The sequence below is a fragment of the Cibotium barometz genome, chromosome 58 (genome assembly GCF_041138505.1).
Source record: "Cibotium barometz isolate CiBa-2024 chromosome 58, ASM4113850v1, whole genome shotgun sequence".
Lineage (NCBI taxonomy): Eukaryota > Viridiplantae > Streptophyta > Polypodiopsida > Cyatheales > Cibotiaceae > Cibotium > Cibotium barometz.
The window spans coordinates 31,607,999-31,627,317 of NC_141103.1; positions in this window are offsets into that span (position 1 = coordinate 31,607,999).

A 19,319-nucleotide genomic window follows, 5' to 3' on the forward strand; every position below is an offset into this window, starting at 1 on the left:
CACAGGGACTCGTCCCATTCATCCTCATTGAGGATTCGTTCAGCTTATTACATTTCAACCAAATTTTAGGGATCAACATTTTTCAATCAGAATCCAAATCAACTCATCAGCTCTCAAACAGAATTAAAAATCATATCAACCACATTCGAAATCATCATCTGGATAGCATTAATGCTTATAATTTCAAGTCTTAGATTTACTCGTGTATACTGTCAGTAAAGAGCTGCAGTTATACTCTCGGTATATACGGGTAGTCACGGCCCTTGGAATTATAAGGTAAATACCATCATGTCTAGGCCTCAAGCAAGTCAGGGATTCTATATAATTGCGGTACTTCCATCTGAAGACCCAATTACCAAATTACGAATTTCAGTTTGAATATCAAATTGTATGAATTATATCACACAATTACAACCTTTTTGTGCTTCTTGATAAATTTTTGACATATTTGTCTTCTCATTTGATCTTTATTAGCCAACTTGGCTCTGATACCAACTGTGAGATCCCTGTCCCCACCGTGCATCGGATTCGGATGCTAGCAGCGGAAGTAGCACATCTTGCGGGGGCAGGGTCCCACACTCGGGGCCTCGCCCACGGATATCCGGACAAGAGACTAATCCGTCGGTTTAACCAAAACCAAACCCGGAAAGCACGGGCGATTCCACCAGGATAACTTTTACTCTAACGTAGTCAAGACCATTTCTGATCAAACTGATCCGACTGTATCTATAAAGATACTTGGTCAGATCAAGAAAGAAACTTGCAATTGGATCATTGGGATCAATGCTTTTTTTCCCATCAAGAGGCACAACCCGTTGATTCCTATCCATAGAACAATTACTATCCGGGATTTGCTTTATCTATCGTAGTAAAAGAAATTGAGTCTCGATTGACGGATCCATCAGTCCAGCCTAACCCCATCCAGTCCCATGGATTAGCCAACCGCCCAACCATTGTAGTGATGGGATCCAATTTAGAATTTGATTTTTGTCCCGGGTACCAGGGAAAAGAGTTCCCACGCCCCCTAGTCGGATGTTCATGCAAAAATGAAACTAGTCACACCACTTACACACCCAATATGAAATTGCCTTTTTCACAGATTCAACCAGTTTTAAAAGAATCCTTTAATGAACCATAGTATCACTGATCACAATCTTCCAAATTATCCGGTTGATTCTTAACTTCCCATCATTCCTTCATCAGAGTATCTATGGCATCATTGGCAACCAGAACGCTCATCACCTGTCCACTCAGGGACCTTTTCAATAGTCCCTAGCCCATAATACTCGGCAATATAATCACTTATCAAGATGGACTCTCTGTTGAAGATCAGCAAGATCAACCAACAGATCCATATAAAGAGCCATGGACTCATCCATTGAAGACCAGCAAGGTCAATCAACATTAGGACCTCAATGGAGTCTTCTTCGGCCCTTTTATTTGGCAGTTTAAGGGAGTCAAAACTTTTCTCTTAAGAAGAAACATTTTCTAATTTGAAGCTTCAAAACGGCTACTTTACTCGAATTTGAATTTTGGGAGGAAAATGGAATTTAAAATCTAGCAGATAAAACCATATCATGTAACATATCTATGGAAAGCTCTTGATGCATAGATCACGGATCTGTAATCTTCGCTCAGATCGGAGCTTATATGTAGAAGTTATGGAGGTCCAAAAATTGTAAAATTGCCCCCCCCCGTTTGGGGGGAAAAGTGCACCCTTTGACCACTCTTACACCTCTCTTAATCACCAATGGTTTTTGCTTACATGGCGGGCTCCTATTTGTCAAAAAGTTAAATGTTTCCATAACCTCATGGCAAATTAAAGGGCCCAAAAAGACTCCATTCAGTTCCTAATGATCAGATCCATGCTTGGTTTTAGAAAACAACTCTTACTCCTTATTCCAATATCTTCCTCGATGCACGTGTGGGTATCCTGGGCAACCCAGAGCCCGAGCACCATATGGTCAGCACCCTCTAGGATCCTTCGCAGGTGACCTAGCGCTTCACTCATAGGCCGCATCCTTGGTCCCTCATCCACCATACGGGAAGCTCACCAGTTTAATCCAACCGAGGCTGGTCAAGACCTCGGCTGACTTTGCTACGCGAGACGTCCTCCATTGACTCTCCGTCAGCAGTTGCAACTTTATCAGTTAGGTCTCCACGACCTTAATCACAAGACGATCAAATTGCTTCCCCAGCATTCTTGACATTAAACAGCCATTTACAAACAACATTTACAAACAGTTTACAAATACAGTTTCTATATTAACTCTCATTTTTTCACATTATCCCTCATCAACCCACATTACTTATTACAAGCCTTCGAGGTATACAGGAGTAAGAACCTCCCTTTCTGATCTTAAAATTATTCCCTCTCTAAAACAAAAGAAAGATTCTGTTTAAAAAAGGAAGACCTTTCCCCAGAATACTTTCTCAGGAGCCCCACCTGTTTTAAGGATTCAGAACGATGAGTTCAGAAGTAAGAACCGGTGTTTTAGATGCCAAGGAATTGGTCATCAGTTAAAAGACTGCCCAGGATCGACAGAAGCAGTATGCAGATAATCCCCTTCATTAGGTATCCCTAATTATCTTCACCTCTCCCCAAGAAACTAGGATCTGGGATAACAAGTCAATGGAGGAGCTCAAGCACAAGCTATAGTGCACCATTTGCTGAGATTTCAAGCTTGGGATCTCCAGCACATTCAAGTGCACAAGCGTGGCCCTTCAATTGCTCAGGGCAGTTTATGCAACCAGCGTCATTGTAGTTTTCCCCAAATCGGCATCGTTTTCTGCTTGGGATGGTCGTACATCCTGCCTGAGCTCCATAGTTGGAATTGGGGAAAACCTCATGAGCTGGAGCTTCCCTAGGACCTCTCCTAGGTGCCCCTAAGAGGGTTTGTCAAATGGTTTTGGGAGCTGGCCACACACAAAAAAACCAGAGCCCTATCTTGCAGGCTGCCATAGCCAAAACTCCAATATATGAACAAAAGTGGTTTAACCACTATTTCATTTTTTTTGGGATTTAATCTTGATTGTTGGGCTCTTAGAGATCTTCAAGCATACTAAGGCCACTCATCAAGGCTCTCACACACAAGTCCAAAGCTCAAAGCTTCCTCATTGTGCCTCACATAAACATTGAATTACCTTGGCAAATTGCTTAATTAATTCACCTAATCGAGGTGTTAATTAGGAATTGGTGGATCTAATCCAACATTGGAAAATTTCTACACATGTCTATGTGTTCAAATTGTTTTTTATGTCACAATTACTAGCCCAGTTAATCCCTCCAAATCAGTGTATTCTTTGCACACACAAACTGTGAACTAGTACACCTAGTTTTTTGAGCATCATTAGTGGTCAAAAAACTAGTACACCTAGTTTTTTGAGCATCATTAGTGGTCAAAACTTGTTATAATCATCAAATTGGAGTTGTAAAAGGTTAGATACTGCCCTTGAATCTTAAATTGGATCAAGAGGTAAGACCCCCTTCACATCATCATGAGCAATGCACAAGAAATAGCTAAATTTAATGGGGAGCAGTTCCATACATGGCAGACAAAGACCATGTATTTGCTCGAGGAAAAATCTATGGGGACTAGTTGAGGGAAGAGATGAATGTCTAGAGGATCATGGGAAGAATGAGTTGAAGAATAGGAATGATAAAGCATTAGGACTCATTGCACTCAGTTTAAATGATGAAATCAACATTGCAGGGATACAATGGGCTAAAGATGCAAGGGATGAACTCAATAAATTATTTGGCACTCAAGCAAAAAATTCAAAGATAAATTTGCTAATGCAATTCTATAAACTTCACATGAAGGAAAGTGAACCTCTAACCACACACTTGAACAAATACAAAAGCATTAAGCAACAACTGGGCAGCCCATTGGTAAGAAGGTAGAGGATGATGAGGCACTAGCAGTGCTTCTGAAGAGTGTGGACAAAGGAGAATATGAAAACATTGTGGTGTAAACCTTAAAGAATGTACCTGAATTGAAGCTGCATGAGATAGAAGGAGCTCTACTAGATCAAGAGACGAAGGTCAAAGCAAAGAAAGGGTTGGACCCTACAACTGGAGAGGAGAAAGCATTCTACACCCGGGGAGGATTCTCACGAGGACGAGGAAGAGGAAGAGGCAGGGGAGGAGGAAGGACCTTCACTTGCCACAACTGTGGGAAGCCAAGACATATGGCTAGAGACTACTACAGCATACCCAATGAAGAAGGATCGACATCGGCAAACTTCATGGAGACTCCTAAAGGAAGAGGAGTCAGGACATCTTTTCTGAGAGAGAAAGAGAGAGAAACCCCACAACCCAATGTAACTTGCCCCAACAGAGTAAAACCTCCTTTGAGCCACCGATGATGTAGGCCATGTGGTAGATGTATGTGTGAGCACTTTAGTCAAGGTCACGGCGCGGGCACTTGTAGTAGCCTTGGACACATAGAGAGAGAGTGTCAAGGACTATGAGTTAGGGACTTGAGGCACTGGTTGCGGGCTACCAAATAATAGGGAAACTTGGTATAGGGTCCAGGTGTGCTAGGATTATTCACTTGAGGGGAGGTGTTGAAATATACAAGTGAATGGGTGTGTGCGGGAACAAGCCCTTAGCAAAAGGCTATAAAAGAGAGTCTGTAAATGAGTGGGTAGCAGTGAAAAGGTGAGAGGGATCTACTGATGAGAGAATCAAGGGTAGCATGAGTGATTATAGGGGTGTGGAAAGATTCTAGGAAAAGGTGCCCCCAAATGTAGGGGAGGTGGCACAAGTCAAGGAGAAATTAGTGGGATTAGATGCTTGGCATCTTGTGGATGTAAACCCTATAAATTAAGGCATTGGCCTAATGAGTATTTGCTTGTTTTTGAGTACCCATGCCTACATTATTGTATTGGATTAATTGCTCACTAATCTTATCTTAATCACATGCTAATTATGTTGATTCTTGCATTTGATCAACCTTAGCTCATCATCTTGCTTGCATTTTATCTCCTAGGGATGATGGCAATACAAGAATGAAGAAGGTAGATGTGTGGAAATCCATAGAAAAGATCTTCTATTTCTGCGAGAAGAAACGTGGGGACAAGAATGACCTTAACATCTTCGAAGCTACCATCGAGAAATTTTGGAAATCGATGAAAGATGCATGGAGTGAATTAAACATCACGCATTATATGGTAGAATTCATTTCATTCATTTAGCAAGGACTCGTTTCATTCATTGTGCATTATAAGGTAAGAACTCATTTCATTTGTTTCATTCATTGCGCATTATAAGGTAAGAACTCATTTCATTCAAAATTGTCTTTTTGCAGCACATAATATATAACCATCTACCATGGTGTGTGAAAGAGTATGGAACTCCATCAATATGGTCAACACAAGGAATGGAAAAGTCTCACTATCAAGCAAGAAACACATACTTTGCCACACTAGACATGCAGGAGGGAAAGTGAGAGCAAATAGTCTACATGAAGTATTCCAATGGTTCTACTAGAGGATTCTATAGAAATTACCAATAAAAAGTGAATTGGAGCGCATGAAGCCTTAGAGAGCACATCAAGCAGCACAAAAAGAAAAAAGACAACAAGCATAGAGAGAGTCAAATGTTGCACAAAAACACTCAGAGTAGTGATAACAAAAAGTGTGCATCAATTAACATTGGGTAGATGGCACAGAATAAAGCTGCTCTTTTGAAAATTTTTGTACGTTAAAATAGCAATATACAAGCCTTTTTGTATCTAGACGAAGATAATACTAAGGAAGTTCATCACATCATCTTTTTCCTTGTCTATAACATGATTCTATTAATAAGACATGTTACAAAAGACCATAACAATGCGATAGGGGGTAGTCTTGTGAGAACTCGTATCGCATTGTTGTGGTCTCTCACAAAAATCGTGTTTACCGCATAATGATACGAAAAAATCATGTTTAGTACCTCATGTTTGCATTCACTTTTACAACTAAGGAATTTGATCATCATTTTGTCCTTTTTTATAACACGGTGCTATTAACAAGACATGTTTATTTACAAAATTCCACAACAACGTGACATGGGGTAATCTTGTGTTGAAAGATGAACTGTATCGTGTTGTTATGGTTGTTCACAAAAATCGTGTTTAGTGCATGATGATACGCAAAAATCATGTTTAGTACCTCATGTTTGCATTCACTTTTACAAACAACTAAAGACGTTGATCATCATTTTTTCCTTGTCTATAACACGGTGCTATTAACAAGAGATTTTTATTACAAAAAGACCACAACAACATGACAGGGGATAGTCCTGTCTTGAAAGATGACCCGTATAGAGAATGTATATTTCATTGATAATTTTCATACACAAAGGTAAAAATTACAAAACCCCTATGATATTTGGGGTGGTGGAGGATCGAAACTATCAGGGGGGACTCCACACGACTAGGAGGAGGATGATCGGGACTGTCAAGGTGGATAGCTCCCTTAGAAACACGTCAAGGGGGGGTGCACCGTCGTGCGGGTGGCGCAAAAGGATAGGGAGCTCCCTAAGGACTAATACTAACTTGGTTGATTATCTACTCGATAAGCTCGATCCGAAAAATCGTGTATTCCTCCTCCTTGTAAGCATTCAGTGGGGGGTTCAACAAAAAACAAAAAGAAAGGTCAAGGATGAATAACATACATCAAACAAAGGACTTTGAGAAAGATATTTATAATGTGATGTACAAAATTGTACCTATGATGGTATTTCAAGCAAAGAGTGCAGCAACAAGAAGGCATGGAACATGACACGCCAACCACAAGAGCTGCCATCGGGTTGACGCGGAACCCTACATCTAATATATCTTGTACAACTTGCTAAATCTTCTTAGGTGATAGCCTCAAGGGGGCTGCAATGAATTTACTCAAGGATTTGCATCCCAAACAAAATAATAATATAAATAAAATGTCCATATCATAACCAAAAAATTGAATTGTCTTTATTGCATGTACTTACAACATGCCGTTAGCATGAGTGCCACCGCCGGTGTGGAGTTGACCAAGTAACATTTCTTGGTCGGCAGGTGGTACATCACCAAACTCCAATGGGAACTGCAAGTAGCAAAAGGATGGATTGATAATTATGTATAAGAAAAACAAACCCAAACCATGAACAGTAGGAATGAAAGAAATTAAGCAACTTACGTGTTATGAAAAGAAGATGATTTGCATCAGATCGATGACATAGGTGTAGAACAAGTCGCTTGCAGACATCGATCATGATGGTGACCTTGAATGCAAGTACCTCTGGAACCAGATAATTCACCATATAAACCAACGACTGGTGATCTGTTGGTAGTCTTGAAATGACGAGGCGGCTATAAACACAAGTCGCGCGAACATGAAATTGGAGAAAATTACAATGAGCCCCACAAGAGAAAACATAAACTAGAGTGCCACAAACTTGAGAATGAGGGACATCAAATCGTCATTGACCTCCCTGCCCGAGTTAGACAGAATATCTACTTCGTCAGTGTGCCGACAATGGAAAAGTAGTCAGCATTGCAAATCGAGACCCAAACTTCAAAGTACGGCCTCATATATTTGAGGGCCTACAAGTTTATCACACAAAGCTCGAAAGCCAACTCCTTCTTATCCCTTCATTTTATTGATCTCTTCTTTCTTGCACTATTCTCCTTTGGGCCCTAGCTCTCCTCTCCTCCTCCAACTGTCTCAAAGGGGTCTCTTCTACCTGCTCTCCTGCACCCGCTCTCCTGCATTCTCTTCATCTCCTCCTTCCTACACATTCTTGATGTTTGGTCATCCTAGTGTTTTATCCCTCCTCTTCGAGGCGAGTGTCTTGAGTATGGGTGATTGGCACCCCCTTGACCCTGACCCTTTGCCTCAAAATGGGAGGGAACTCAAAGATCTCCCTCATTCTCTGATCACGAATAACGACAGGCTCAAGAGTCTTGTCATACCTCAAATGGAGATGCCAAAGAGAAGCCATGTCCCTGGGCATGATGGTAGCATGATGAGCATGTGCCGCAAGGACATAGCTATCCTGAAAGGACTCCACAAGGAAGTCTTTCGTAGACTCGGCATCCCAGGGTAGAAGGTTGCCAGTGCATATCCAAGCTATAATCCGCACAAATATCCTTGACCAACCTTTGGAAGGGAAGTCTTGGTATGGCAACAGACATGTGCTTGGTATGGCAAATATCCTTGACCAACCTTTGGAAGGGAAGTCTTGGTATGGCAACAGACATGTGCTTCTGGACCTTGCGAATATCTTTCACCATGTTGGCATAGTTTCTCATTTGGGTCTTTCGAGGATTGATTCATAATATCTATATTCTTGCCCTTTCCTACTCGTCTCGTTATGCCAAGATCGCTTGTTGAGGTGCCGTGGACTTTGTCTTGGCCATGACAGAGCTAAAACAACGAAAAACACATGACAATCTATTATAAATGGCAACAATAACAGTATGATGATGAGCAAGTTGAGAAAATGACATAGAACCAAATACACAAAAACAAGACACGACCACAACAACGCGATGGTGGTTATCCTCTGACCAAGATTGGTCTATATCGCATTGTTGTGGTAATTTACCAAAACATAGGATTTTGAATTCAAACATCTTCATTCAAATGAAACATATATTCACACCCAAAATGACCACAACAATGCGATATGGGGTATACTTGCTAGTAGGATGACCTAGCGTCGCGTTGTGGTGGTAGTTCTGGGGGATGGAAAGGACTAACCGTCTTGCATTTCTCTTTAACAAAAAGGTGACCACAACAACGCGATACAACACATACTTGCCAGTAGAATTCCCTCCCCTCACGTTATTGTGGTAGTTCTCGTAGATAGAAGGGGCCTCACCTCTTAAAATTTCTATCCCCCAAAGCGACCACAACAGTGCGATACAGAGTATAATTGCCAGTGGGATGACCTCCCAACGCATTGTTGTGGTCATTTTGGGGGATATAATGTTTTTTGAGCCACCTACATTAGACAAGCACCTATGCAAAGGTCATATCTCAGAGAAACATGAAAATGACACAGAAATCATAAGGCGATCCCAATAGTGAATAATGAACAAAAATCCGAAAGCTATGGAATGGCGCGATCCAATCTTGAAGTGGTTGCTATTGCCAAAAACCCAATGCACGTCACTATAGTACCTGTGCGAGGTTGTCAAATAAGCCACAGAACATTGTAGTCATAGACAAAGACGATGATGAAGACATAGAAGCAACAAAGGTCAGGAGGCCCACGATGAAAAAAGTGAGAGCATGCAAAATTAAATAGAGCATTAAATGCGTCACATGGAAAAAGTCTAGGTCGGGAAGCCTTCAAGGACGTCAATCACATCATGGACTTTTTGTCAATCTTGGACCACGTGGAAAAAGTCTCAAACTTCAAGCCCTTTACCCGAGCCTACCCAACGTTCCCACTCTCATTCCTTTTTTTGTCGTTTCCTTGTCATTGCTCCTTCGTCTTAGTTTTGCGTCTGAGTCCTTCGCTATGCCTTCGTCAAACCCTAGATCCTTCATTGTCATGCATTATGGAGGTATCTCTTACTCTTTTATGTGTTTCTGCCTTTCAATTTCCTCACATTTCTCTTTGTTTGGAGTTCTGCCTTGAATTATGCATATCAACCCAAAACGACCATAACAACGCAATGAGAGCTATGTCTTTGCGTACGACATGCTCCCTTTGCATTGTTATGGTCGTTTCTATTCTGTCATTATAGTTGCTGATAAATTCTTCACATTGTTTGACTTTGGTGCTCATTGACGGCTTCTTTGCTGTGCTATTGGTTTTTGGATGAATATAGGCTGGCCCTAGCAGTTTTGCAGTTGTGGAGGAGGAAGATGAAACTATTGCTGAGACACTTGAAGTCAAGTCGTTTGACTTTATCTACAAAGTCAAACAACACCATTGCTAGCTAGAGATTTTTAAAATGTTCAATGCCGAGTTTGTTCTTGATGTGCTGAGGTCTCTTGATTCCCAGCTTGCTACGCAGCACCTTGGGTTCACAAATGTTACTTCTGTTGGTCAAGTGGAGTTTGAAGGTGTTCCATTCGTTCATTCCCTTGACCTGAAGCGAACCAAGGAAGTCGTAGGAAAGGTTAGACATCTTCTTAGTAGGTTGCCATCCAAAGCTCTTCACGAGGAGCAAAAATGCCCACTCTGCAAAAGAAAATGCAGCTTTGTTTGCTTTTATGAGGAACTCATCGTCTACCTCCATCTGCAACTGGTGGATGAGAACTTTGAGGATTTTCTTGGACCTCAAGGTGAGGGTGGTCTTCTCTCTAAGATGGAGTTTAGGAACCTCCAAAAATAGAGGGTGATATTGATCGGAAGGAGGAGAGGAGGGAGGCCCAGAATGTGGACATCGAGGCTCTTCGCTCTATGACACCATCATTCCTGTCGTCAAGTAGGACACATGCCAACATGCAGACGAAGACGTTGGGAATGTGCCCTTGTCAATGTTACCCTCGTTTCCAATTGAAGGTACACATTATTTCCTCTTGACAAACATATAGTATCTATTCAATTTGCGGTAGGACTACTGCCTTGCCACATTGCTTAGCATCTCGAGCGACGAAGATGAAGGGTTTGTCAAGCATGGAGACATATAGTATCTATTCAATTTGCGGTAGGACTACTGCCTTGCCACATTGCTTAGCATCTCAAGCGACGAAGATGAAGGGTTTGTCAAGCATGGAGACAATAAATACCTCCAAATAGAGAGAAAACCTGAGGAAATGGAGTTCTTGTCTGTCAGATACCTTTTATTAAATGTTTCAAGATGTGGCTGCTTACGAGCCCACTCTATCCTCCGACGATGAGTTTAGGGCTATCCACTAGGAGAGGCTAAACATTTCTCGTATGGGAATGGATGCTGCAACGTTGAGTTGCGAGGTTGACAGCATGTCTCAATCTATGGAAAGCAAACATTGTTGTTGGTGACGAAAATCAGAAGCACTACAAGGGATTGGGCTCATACCCGCGCTCTTAGCCGCTAAAAATGACTTGTGAAAAAAAGTAGCGGGCCCGTGTATCAGCGCGTGTATAATCGCGGCCAGAGACATGCGTGTAAAACCGCGTGTACAGTACCTCTCAGACGCGCGTATACACGGGTGTGTAGCCGCGTTTTTTTTCACAGACGCGTTAATACACGCCAGTATACACGCTTCTTATTATATTAGACGCGGTTATACACGGGTGTATAGCCGCATCCTGTTCAGTTCCAATGTCACAGACGCGTTTTTACTTGCGTATATACACGCGTTTCTTTTATTTAGATGCGCTTATACACGCGTTATTGCCAGTGTATACGCGTTAATACACGCGTAATTTCCAGAGTATCCGCGCAGATACACGCAAGTTTTAGCAGTTTTGACGCGTTTATACACGCGAACAGAGAGCAAAAAAAAAAATCCAGAGAGTGCTATTTGGTGCCTGAATACTGTTCCAGCATTCCAGCACCCAATAGCACTCTCTGGTTTAGGGTTTTTGGTGCATTAGACCATACCATTAGACCATCCACGAAGAACATATGCACGAGGGAGATTAAGACAAGAACGACATGAATGCATACATTGTCATTACACGATTCAAGACAGCCATGAATGTAATACTATCGATCAATCAATTCAATATTACTATCAAAATTTCATACATGTATACAAGGGAGTCCATATCTCGAAGTAGCCCATGGCTTGAGTTTACAAAAAAATATATACAATCACATCCTAAATATGGAATGTGATACTACAAATCTGAGTACTACTCAGACCCAGATGATGACTCGGTGCTCCCCCCATGCTCAGATGAGCTCGCATCGGTCGGAATGTCCGAGGAGTAGTGCTCACGTCCACCCTCTGCAGCGGCGGCCGGTGGATCATCAGCAGCTTGTGCCTGTTCAAGTAATATATAGTATATAAGTATATATATATATATATGCAATTCAATAAACCAAAACCATTCGTTACGAATTTTCAAGTACCTGTCGACCGTATGGTCTCATGGCCAACTCAAACTGCGCATCCGTAATACGTCCCTCGGCTCTGAAGATGGCCCACGTGTCACGTCTGCTATGCCGGCGAGCATACACAGTATCGTGGGTTGTGGGCTTCCTCCCGTAACCCGTCGCTGTATCATAATCAACACAATTTGTAAGATTAAAACAATTCATAGAATCAATGAATTAAGTAAACAATCAAATAAAGTGACAGGATACTTACGAACTCTCCCTCCCATGACTCGACGCCGCCAGATCCGAAATGCGAAGATCCAACGGTCTCCATCTGGATCCGTCGTGCCTCCACATGCTGCCTGCTCTTCACGCCACCCTCTGCTCGTTTCTTTGCCTCCTTCCACTCGCGTTTGTGCGCAGTGGCAGGTTTCTCGGCAGGATAGCCACCCGCAGCTACATTTAGTCGGTCATCGTACGCGAGTTTTTTAAGGTGAGATCTTTTATTACTTAAGATCTCCCTTATTCGCGTCCTTCCCCATACATCCGAGAATGTAGCATGTGGGGGATTGGGGTACCGACTGTGTACAGCCTCTATCACCTCCCCAACTAATCGGCTATTTTGATCTTTAAATTTAATAAAACAATTTCTATATGAGTTTGATACTACCCCACGCATGTACTCCATTACCTCCCTCCCCCTCGCATCCATCACTATCCCGCCCCTATCCGTCACATCATAGCAAACCACTCTCTCCATCTCTCTCATCTCCTCCTCTTCCGAACTGTCTCCTCTAACTCTTCTCCCTCTATCTCCTCTCTCACCCCGTGCCCTACTACCTCCCCCACCTCCCCCACCAAAGCACCCGCCGCATCCTCCACTCCCACTCTTCCTACTGCTGTGGGTGGAGTCACGACTGGGGGATTGTCTACGTGACGGTGGCTGTGAGCCCTGACGTGACGGTGGCTCTGAGGGAGCACGTGATGGTGGCTGTGAGGGTGTACGTGAGTGTGTCTGGGACGAGGTATGTCTCCTCGGTGGACGTGGAAGAGGAGAAGCTGCATGCCGTCTCGTCGGACTCGGAGGAATAGACGGCACTGGAGTGCCCTGGATACTCGCGGTAGGGGTATAGACACCAGGCAGGGAAGGAGGGGGATGGGCATACATATACTCTGTAAGCTCAACCGGACCAGGTTGGCGCCCAAAGTGATTCATCATCTCCATCAACCAATTGCTATATGCAAATGGATCGGATGAAGAACCTGGAATATCCATAAAGAACCTGCAACAAACATCATCATGTACATCATGGGCTGTCTCTTGACTCACACATTGTCATTACACAAGTCAATTGCCTGCAAACCATGAAATCTGAAAACGCCGCAGTTTTCTGTCTGCAGAAACGCATGTATACACCCGTCAAAAAACACGTGTATACACCCGACAAAAAACGCGTGTATATGCGCGTGAAAAAACTCTGCAGACAGGTTACACGCGCTTCTACACGCGTTCGTACACGCGACCTGCGAAAAAATTTTCTCGAAAAGACCGACCCCCCGACAAAGACAGAATGTCCTTATAAAAGGACCAGCCATTGTCGCCCCTGTCAGGATGCAGCAACCCAATCGTGTGCAAAAAGACAAACCCAAAGAGCAAAGAGCAAAGTAAACAAATCTGACAAAAGAGACAAGGCACAGGACAAAGTGACTCACCTCTGAAAAAGTGAGTCCTCTCTGCTCCTTCTCTGCTCCCTCCTTCTCCCGTGTGTGTGCTCCTTTCTCTGCTCCCTCCTTGCTGTTGGAAGAGGCAAAAACAGGCGAAAACGCATGCACTGTTGATTTCTAAGTTCAAAATCTATATTTGGGGAAGGCGGGCTATTTTTAGTTTAAATATGCCGCCGCGTTTATGTTCGCGTTTATGAACGCAGGTATATTCGCGTGTACATGATTTTAGCTGCGTTTATACACGCATTTTGTAGAAATTAGCCGCGTGAATACACGCGTTTTTTAGGAAGTAGCCGCGTTTATACACGCAAGTTTTAGGAGATAGCCGCGTGAATACACGCGATTTTGTGCTTTCATTAAAAATATATAATGAGTTTGTGTTTTCTGGTTTGTACACAGGATGTCATCAACCTCTTCAAGCAGTTCTGGGGAAGATGAGACAATGCGTCATCGTAATCGCGATGTGTGGTTGGGACAACGGATCAAATGTATGTGTAATCGATGTCAAGGATGCATTGTACGAGCACGTCGAATTACCTTGAATCACATCTCCATGTATGGAGAATGGAATCAAACAGGTTTAGAGGTGAGTAGATGTAAATTGATGGTATTCAAATGACTCATGGTATCCAAATTAAATTAATAGAGTTGTAACATATAATTTGATAAATTGAAGCAGGATGCAGTACCACACCCTAACATGGTACCCTACGCGCGACGAGAGCACGTAAAGCGTCGACGAGATGATGCTGGAGCTTCGGGATAGAGATGAGTGGGAAAGGGACGACAATAGCCCTGCACCCCACGAAGTTGTGGAAGAGGAGGTGCTTGATGATATGGTGCGGAATCTTTTTAAGGATGATCCCAAAGGTATGGACGACGATGATATGGAACAAGAGCATCTTTATAAAGCTTCATCGACACCGGTGTTTGAAGGGTGCACATTCTCAGTTTTACGTGCTTCCCTTGAACTACTTAATATACAAACAGTTTATGGATGGAGCAATGCAAGTCTTGACGCATTGTTGAAGTAAGCATTCTAACTTATAAATTTGAATTAGTGGTTTAAGGTTTAGGATTTAAGACTAATTATAATTGATGATATTGGATGCAGGCTATTGTCAAACATGCTTCCAAAGGAAAATAGACTGCCCACCTCAAGAGACATAGCGAGGCGCTATGTGACATCTCTTGGAGGACTGGATTATGATAAAATACATGCATGCGTCAATGATTGCATTCTCTTTCGTGGGACGCATAAGGAGGCTCTGACATGTCCCACTTGTGGTGAAGCAAGGTACAGAACAGATATGAAGAGTTTTGATGTACCCCGTAAAGTCTTGCGACACTTTCCTATAATTCCTCGCATCAAACACATGTTCAAGTGCAAATCCATAGCAGAGCTCATGTCATGGCATTCCTCACATCGATCGGATGATGGCATGTGGAGAATTCCCGCAGACACTCCTGCTTGGAAGCATATTGAAGATGAGTGGCCCAGCTTTAAAACAGAGCCCAGAAACTTGAGACTTGGCCTGGGTATGGATGGAGTGAATCCATTTGGTTTCAAAAGCACCGCATACAGCGTGTGGCCAGTTGTGCTGGTGAATTATAACCTTCCACCATCAATGGCGATCAAGAAGGGACATCTTATGTTATCCCTTCTAATTCCAGGGAAACATAAAGTCAAGCATATGGATGTTTATCTTGAACCACTGATTGATGAGTTGGAGGAACTATGGAGAGGTGTTGCGGTGGTGGACATTAGTAGGCCTCCCTCCTCTCGACAATTCGACTTAAAAGCAGTGTTGATGTGGACAATGCATGACTTTCCAGGATACAGCGATTGTTCTGGTAAGAATTCTAATTACCTCCCTACTCTATTACTATTGGCTATATATATTAATTAGACGGTTTGACTTTATTATTCTAACTTTTATTTATATTTTAACAGGTTTGAAAACATCGGGTAAACATGCATATCCTGTTTGTGGCCCTTCGTTAGTACATGAGTATGCTGATGGTTTGTGTAAGACTATATTCGATAATCATCATCGATTTCTCCCCTCAGATCATCCTAAATATGTTGCTAGTAAGAGTAACATTCCTCCACAAACACTTCGTGCAAAAGATTGGAAGCGTATTTGGGAGTCTACAACTATTCTTCCTCCAGATGGCATGAACAGGTATAGTGATGTTTTTTCAATCTTGTTTTGTGTAGTCTCTAATTGGATTAAAGGTCACATAGAGCAATCCCTTGTGCAGGTACTCCATTTTTTTCCGGCTGCCATATTGGACCCATCTTAAGATCAACCATCTTCTTGATCCCATGCACATCTTCAAGAATGTGGGATCTGGTATTTGGGAACATATTACTGGTAAACGAGACAATGTTAGCGTACGTGAGGACTTGCGGGTCGCAGGACGTATGCGTCAAGCTTGGCCACGAGAGGTGGGTGGGCACGTTCGTCTTCCGCCTGCACCATGGATTATATCAAAGAAAGAGGAGAAGCAGGTAAAGCAGGCCATCACCACTTTGCGTACTCCCACTGGATGCATGAGATCATTGAAGGGAGCCTTTACAACCACTAAGAAAAGAGGCGTTGAGCAACTATATGGGTTGAAGTCCCACGATTGGCACAAGATGCTTCAAGTAAGTGTTTTCCAAGTCTTGTACGTACGTTGAAATTAAATTTTGTAATGCCATAAACCATAAATGTGCTCTTATGTGCGCAGTTCATACTACCTACTAGCATCGACCATTGTGCGAATAAGAGTTTGAAAAAATGTATTTATAAGATGGGCGAGCTTGTGAGGTATGTAAAACCCATGCTCAGATCACCCTTCATTATACCTTGCAAAATGAACGTGCATGAGGTATAACGTACTATTTATTTATTTTTCAGATATGTTAGTTCCAAAGCAATTGATCCAGCCACGTTGGATGATGCGCGTGTTATGGCAGTGGAGGTGGTTTGTTTGGTAGAGGAGACTTTTCCGCGAACCATTCTCACAAGTCAACTACATCTCATTGTGCATTTAGTGGACGAAATTGCTTTATGTGGTACTGTGCATGCACGTTGGATGTTCTTCCTAGAGCGCTTCATGAAGACCTTAAAAGACTTTGTGAGGCAAAGTGCAAGGCCTGAAGGAAGCATGGCCGAGGGTTGGTTGATACAAGAGTCTCTTGTATATATTTCAGAATTTCTTGGTCAGGTGGACAGCTCTTTGCCACGACTATGGAGCAATGAAGAGGACTTGAGGATGACCTCTATTGTGCCTCAAGGAAAAGGACAGAGTAAAGTAATTGACAGAACATTGATTGATGATCTCAATTTCACTTGTATCCTTAATAGTGATGTGATGAGCAGATGGGTTATAAGATATGAGGATGCAAAGACAAAAAGGCAAGCAGAAAGAGCTCTCTTTCGGAGGCAACATGGCTCTCGGAAGGCGTACCCTAAGCATCTAGCAACACTTCCGAATGATATCCATGTTGATTGGTTGCATGAGGAAATGGAGAGAGCAGAGAGTGATGAGGGGCTGCATATCACGGCGGAAGAATGGGAGTATGCACGAGGATGCATGTCAAAGGTACATAGAACTAATGTTTTGCATTAGTTGTAAGTGATTTGCTTTTAATATTTATTCACATTGCTTACACAAATATTGCTTCTATTTTGGTCCAGTGCACTATGTTCAATGCTATATGGTGTGAAGGCAAGCATTTTCGAACACAAAGAATTGATGAAAAGAGAAATACACAAGATTGCCGTGTCATTAGTAGCTTTGAGGGAGCTAATGGAAAAATGGATGATTATTGTGGCATAATCCAAGACATATTTAGGCTTGACTTTCGTCGCTTCTTTGTGTATGTTTTGGATGTCAAATGGCAAATGAACGTGGTGGAAAAAGGGCCTGATGCAACGATAAAACGCCATGCAAGTGGATATGTAACTATTGACTCTACAAAGTTCTGGCAAACAAAGAAAGATAGGCTCGTATTGCCACAACAATGTGAGCAGGTATGCATTTTTTTACTAATGTGTTTCATGTACATATATATCTAAGCTCGCGTACCCCTTGACTTTTGATATGCTAATTAATTACTGTACTGTGTGTATTTGAGTAGGCTATCTATCTACCAATGGTGCATGACATCAAATGGTGGTACGTCATCCCTATTGCACCACGTTCCAAAGTGATGTATAATACATTCACTGATATGGAGCATATGGAGGATGTAACAAGCCGCAATGAAGATGACGTCGAACATGCCATTGAAGATGTTGTGATCGATGATCAAGAAATAAGAGATGATCGTGATAATGAGGATGAGCATGCCATTTCTCATGATCATGAGAATGACCCTACCATTGAGGATGATGGTGATGTTGATGAGGATGATCAGGACATCGATACCATTATCAATGGAGTACAGAATATCGATAGTGGAATAAATTTAATCGTAGCCTTACCAATTGATCAAATGGATATTGATGTTGATTGTTTGACAAGGATGGATCTTATTGAAGATGAGATCGAACCCTAACCAATCCGTCACTGTATGTTCTAAATTGATGACATTTCTATCATCTCATATGCATGATTTATTTTTGAATATATTTCATTGTTGTAAATGCATGTAGTGGGATTGTGTAATGATGTGTACTGTAATGTACTATGAGATGGTTTAAGGAAAATAGTTTTTAATTTTGTTAAGGAATTCAGTTTTTTTTCAGTTTTTCTCTGCCATACGTGTATTAATCCGTGTACAGTAGCGTGTATTTTTCCGTGTATAATAGCGAGTATTACCCCGTAAATATTATCGTGTATATATGCGTGTATTACTGCGTGTATATAAACGCGTTTATACACGCGTTGATAAATGCAAATATACACGCGAACTTAAATGCTAAAATACACGCGCCCGATTCTATTCAAATACAAGCGCGACCATACACGCGTTCGTAATTTATCGCGTGTATGAAACGCGTGTATGGCAGCATTGTCTTGTAGTGAAGGTACACATTGCTAGTAGCTTTATTGATTTATAGCAATTTAATAATTTCTAAAATTTTATCTTCCAGTTGTATGAGGAGTCGGATCCATTTATCCTTCGTGCATGCCTTTGGAGCTTATCATGCGGCAAGACTAGGAAAGGACTCCTCACTGGGCAATTACCTTAAGTCCCTCAGATATTCACAGGTGTTGGTCTACCATTCAAGGTTCTCGAAGGAGAACATTACTTCTATGCTTAATGTATTCAAGGTTCTTTCAAGGTATCTAGGGGGATATCCAATGAGGTGAAACGTAGACAAAGATTTTCTTTTGGATAAGGAATTTGCTCTACGGACCTTTGGACAGGGCCCTAGATACCTTTTTTTAAGAGGTAATTATTATTTAGCCTATGCACTAGCTTGTCGACTCGAGGATCCCAAGATGCTTCCCCCTATGGAAAACAAGAGCTTCTTTGTTTCCAGTAACCCATTTCAAGAGCGCTCCCTCAACCAACCACAGAAGATCCCCCTCCCTCCACTGTAGAAGAGCTCGCTACCCCCATTGTTGAAGAGCTGCCTTCCTCCACAAAAAAGAGAAGGCTTGATGTATAAATGCGATCATAATAAATCATGTCTTCCT